The sequence below is a fragment of the Coffea arabica genome, chromosome 2e (assembly GCF_036785885.1).
Source record: "Coffea arabica cultivar ET-39 chromosome 2e, Coffea Arabica ET-39 HiFi, whole genome shotgun sequence".
NCBI lineage: Eukaryota > Viridiplantae > Streptophyta > Magnoliopsida > Gentianales > Rubiaceae > Coffea > Coffea arabica.
Window position 1 is genome coordinate 55418476 of NC_092313.1, and position 5556 is coordinate 55424031.

The 5556-nt window shown below is 37.6% G+C and overlaps 1 long non-coding RNA gene across 1 annotated transcript; it reads right to left on the reverse strand.

Moving 5' to 3' along the window:
- Positions 1-1054: 1054 nt before the first annotated feature.
- On the reverse strand, positions 1055-3936 carry LOC140037309 (uncharacterized). Its single transcript, XR_011841233.1, has 3 exons — positions 3778-3936; positions 1914-1987; positions 1055-1110 (listed from the first exon to the last, which is right to left on the reverse strand). It is a non-coding gene; the product is annotated as an uncharacterized lncRNA (long non-coding RNA).
- Between the last annotated feature and the right edge of the window lie 1620 nt (positions 3937-5556).

The following is a 5556-nucleotide window of genomic DNA, read 5'->3' on the forward strand; positions in this document are numbered from 1 at the left end:
ACATGTCACAATCCATACAATTAGCAAGTCAGGGGAAAATCACAAAAATATAGTACACAGGTGCCACAAAAGTACTTTTACTCACAGAAGACTAAAGTCAAACAAGTGCCCCAAAAGTAGGCCATACAGTCATGCAAAATACAATGGCCTCAACACTTAGCATCACCCCTAACAATTCTAACTATATCAGTCAAAAGGGTCTAGTTTTTTTTTTTTTTTCTCGTTCATTTCCCATAATGGAGATCTCAAGTCCAATACAAGAATCCTCCGGGCTCTGACCTTTGCCATCAGAATTTATCTCAAATCCACTTATGATTTTTATTCACACTATAATATACGAGACTATATCTCTTTCGAAGTCACAAGTATTCTCTCAGAAAAAGTATTTAGTACTCAAGTACAAGAATCCAGAACTAAGAGAATTTACAACTCAGGCCGTACGCTCCCAAGTACAAATTTACAAAGTTTAAGATCCCTACCTGACGTACATATCTATCTACCTCAAATAGCATGATAAAGGTTTTACACTTACCACTTTCATAGTTCACAACTTACGCACAAGAAGAGTACTTAGTCTTTTATACATATTCACATAATTGGGACCATATCACGTCTTGGCCCAAGCTCACTCCGTGCAGAGGCCACGCGAAGTTACTCTGATTTTTTTTTTTTCCTACAAGTAGTCACTTAACATTCAAACCAGTCCCACAGTCCGGTATCCTAAACTTTTAAGCCTAGGATACACTACAAAGATCTAAAGCCTAAGCTCTGATACCAACTGTGACGCCCCCACTTCTCCCAAGGGCGAACCCAAGGGTATCCGCGGAACGCCTGCCTAGCTCTCGCCAGGACTCGAGACAAATCAATTCAAACTTAACAATATATAACAATTTATACCAGTCTAATAAGGAAAATTCGCTTCCAAAATCGAATATCCAAGTCTTGTACCACGTGTTCAAAATACATCCGTTATCCAATTCTTACGTCAGGATCCAAAAGATACATCAATTTCCAAATATATACAATAGCCAAAATGTCTAGCCAATTACAATTGAACCCTAATACAAAAGTACATCCAAAGGGTTCCAACGAGTTTCACTCCATCCATTCCTGTTAAGGAAAACAAATCTACGGGGTGAGCGAAACGCTCGTGAGGCCAAGAAAACACACATGCAAGCACGTTGTCCAAATAACAATCCCAATATTCAAGTAATTTACAGTTCGAGCGAGAAAAAAAAATAAACAGAAACAATTCAAGGATATAGGAGCTCTCAGGAGCTATTTTCCTCTTGCTTCGCCACGGCTCGATCCGATACCCCCTCGTGATGACACTCCGTTATCCTGGTGGGTATTTTATCCGTAGAAACTTCACTTATTACTTCCTCCGACCAACATTCCACCCTCTCGGATCCGAAACCAAACACGCACGAAAAAAAAAAGGCGATACTCGTCGAGTATGCCACACGAGATCTCAGGAGATCAAGTTTTGATTTTTGAACACGCACGAAAAGGGCGATACTCCACGAGTATGCCGAACAAGATCTCAAAAGATCAAGTTGTGGTTTGTTACTCTCTTGGTTTATCAAGCTTCTCGACCAAGCCCATGCCGGCTCGAGTTGCAAGATTGGTTAAGAGAATTGGGCGTCCCCATAAGTCGAGGAGGTTCACTCCACCCGACAACAAGACACGCACGACATACACGACATGCATGGCAACACGACACGCACACGAAAACGGGTATATTTTAGTCGACGAGATTCACTCAATCGACTTTGAAAACCAAGTTAATACAAGTAAAGTTCAAGTAAAGGAGAGCGAGTGCGATAAAGTACACACTCGTCTCATCAAGTGATATTCACGTATATAAGCAGGTAAATCAAGTAAACACGACAAGTCATGCACTTGACACTCACCAATTCAAAAGTAATTGAGCGAGAAAATCTTTAGTTGTCCCCTCCGGGATTCTTTTCAAGACTCGCTTGAGCACCTGAACCAATTAACAAGTATTTTTCACTCACAATCACGTATTAATCAAGAAAGGAGTTACGCTTATTTGGACTAGTCAATACCTCAAACCAAGAACCTTAGCCACTCAAAATAAAGGTTCAAAAGTGAGGTTTTATTAACACAAGAGAAACTGATTTCCTTCATGAAATCAAGTTTAAAGCGATCAATTATCATCAAGAAGGAGTAACAAGTTTTCAAATTTTCATTTTCTAAGAAATCAGTAAATTTCAGCTTTGCGCGTCAAATTTAGAAAAATCAGATCCTGCACTCAGTAGGTCCAAAATTATAAAACTTGGTACCGTTGGAAACCTCTTAGAAAGTACTAAAAGTTCTTAAAAGACACTTTTCCATGAATCTAAGTGGAAGGTATTCAAAAATGGGCATGAAATTGCTGTTCCAGAACATTCAGAATTAAGCCGGGGTTGGTTTTTCGCTAACTTTGGAAATTCGGAAAAATTCACTCGTTGCAAACTAGCCCTTGAAATTTATAAATCAATTAGAGGTGTAAGTAAGGTTTAGGTCAGAACAAACGGATTGAAAATTGGAGTTTCGAGCACCGAGATACGGTAGCTCAAAGTTAGGAAAATTCAAGTCTGGTGAACAATTTCCAGATTTGAGTTTTCAAAATTGGAACCTTAGCTAAGAGTCAAAACGAACTTGGATTGGTATAAAATTTTGCAATATGTTACTCCTATATGAAAGGCATCTCTCTATCAAATTTAAGGGAAAAATACCTTCGGAAAGATAGTTAATTAATCATCCAATGTTCAGGAAAATTTCTAAAGCAACCTGTCTTTTGACTTCATTTCCCAATTCAAATCGTTTAATCAAGAAAGCTATCCAACCATGGTTCATTTGTGAAATAAAGGTCTAAGATACATCCATGATACCGTTGGTAAGTGTTTAGCATCAAGAACTTCAATTAATAAAATCATTCCCAAGTTTTGCCCCAAATCAGTCCAAATACTACATTTTTCCAAAACAGGGCAGTCCTCTTGTTTTAGTCACAACTCAATCAATTTAACTCGGAATGAGGCATGGTTTATGGCGTTAGAAAATACATTCACGGGACTAAAAGTTCACAGAAGGAAATGTTCTGAAATTCGGCAAGCAACCAGCTCAAAATTGAGCCTCAAGTTGCTGCCTCAACAAGCCATTCCAGCAAATCCGAGAGACAGGACAGCTAACTTAAAACGTTTGGTTCGGATCACTCACAAAGAATCAGAACGTGCATTTTATCTCAAATTAAAGCTAGGAATGTCTAGTTTCAAACGCCACTGACGGCACTTGATTTCGACACCCGAGGACAGAGTTATGGCCAAACTACTACCACTGGTCAGATCATACGCGAATCAGTTTTTCCAGATTGCTAGTTTCGAACAAAAATTTCATTTGCCCAACCAAACCTCATTATTTTTCAATGAAATTTTCCACACCTCTAATACATCATATAGGCATCCAATTCAAGCCATTAGTTCATTAAAAACTGGCCTTAAAATGGCCGAATAAAACAGGGGTAGAATCGGAAGTTTTTGCTTCTTACACCCAATGAAGTTCCTACTAATTACCCACCACTAATGCATCATTATAATCACTAAACCAACAATATAATCACCATCAATCATCAAATCAACAACAACAACCCAAGTGTGGGAATTCCAAGAGCCCACAATCACATTTTTACACCATAATCAAGTAACTAAGTGCATGCATGAGTTAAATCTTGCCATATAATCTCTAAAAGATAAGAATCCATGGGTTGATCATTACCTACTCCTTTGGTTTGCAAGATCAGAATTTTCGGCCCTCTTAAAGTTCCAAGAAACCGTGAAAGCTCCCCTCTTCCTTAGCTAGATATAATCTCCAAGGGGTTTGCTAAGTGGTCTCCAAGTTTGGTGTGATTTGGATGAATTTTGGTGCATGAATTGAAGATGAAAAATGAAGAACAATGGAGAGCTCTTCTCCTTTCTTGTTGCACGGCCAAGTGAAGTGAGGAGAGAAGGAGTGTTGGTTCAATTGTGGCTTCCTAAGAAAGATTCATTGTGTGGTGCAAAATGCATCTCAAAGTCAACTTGAAATAGTGCAATTAGGATGCGTTTGGACTCGATTTTTCTCGTGCGTTTGGTTCACTAGTGCACTAAACCTCCAAGGCATATATATTCTTGTAAATATTATTCACTCTTAATTGTCCCGGAATAAGGGTCTAAAGTCCCTCAATCGAAGTCGCGCGCGTGAAAACGCGTACCGTCAAATTTAACGCTATAACGCGAAACTTTCGGAAAATTCTTATAACGATTACACTACTAACTATCACTTGAATATTTATTCATAAGATTACCTATTTTAGGACCATAGTACAAGTCTCCAATATTCCAAGCTTATTGTGCTACTACGCGGATAAAATCTCCAAGTACTATTCACTATTTTTACGAAACGCGCTCTAGGGAATTAATTTTCGAAACGAATCATTTTAAAAATATAACGAAGTTATATTACCATGTATTTAGGTCTAATAAGACTAGAAAATATTCCTTGGAAATAAAATCCAATTAAATAATTTATTAAGCCATAAATTAGGCATAAAATAATAGTTTTTTTTTTTTTTTTTTTGCGAGTCCTCACAGAGAGAGAGAGAGAGAGCAAACATTTCTGGTTCCTTATTTCTCCAGCTTGCAACCGAGAGAGTGAGGGAGAGAATTAGACTCATTTTCTCTTTTCACTACACCACACAAGACAGAGTTGATAGTTAGGACGAGATTTCAGTTTCTTGGTGTTCAAACTAGCTGCGTTGAGGGGAGAAAGTAGACAAAACCTGGTGTGATTTCCTTGAGGAGCTGAGAGGGAGAGGAAGTAAAACTGTCTACATTTTTCCAGCTTTTATTTGTGAGGAAAAGGGAGATAAAATTTCTATAATGCCCCTCATTCTTCTAATACCCATGATTACTCATGTTGCATGTTGGATTTTACCTAAGAAAAGTGAGTTTTGCTAAAGAAAAACCCTGTTTAAAGACTGATCACTTGCTGGAAATTTTCTATTTTGGCTGAGAGAAGGAGAGCTAGTTTTGCAGCTTGTCCTTTGAAATTTTTGAAGGAATTTTTACTAGGAGTTCATTTTATATGCCTATTCTCTTGTTTTACATGAGATATAGTATGTTTTACCTTTGAATCTAGAGGAATGTTGGCAACTTGGATAAGAATTTTGAAAGAAATTGCAGGAGAATTCTGATAGGCTGGCCAAGTAAGGAATGTGGAATTTTTCCAGTTTGCTCCATGAATTTTGACTACAAAATTTCATATTGTGGTTCAATACACTTTATAACACATTAATCTTAACATGCATGTTACATTTGAAGTTTAAAAAGGTGGATTTTATGGCTGAAATGTTGGTACATGCTCACTGCTTTGCTGGAATTTTTCCAAGCTCTTGACCAATTGCATAAAGCTGGAACTTTCAGCTTTCACCTTAAACTTTGAGTGAATTTTTGCTAAGATTTCATGTTTTATATCATGACAACTATTTATATAGAATCTGGTATGTTTTATATGGTT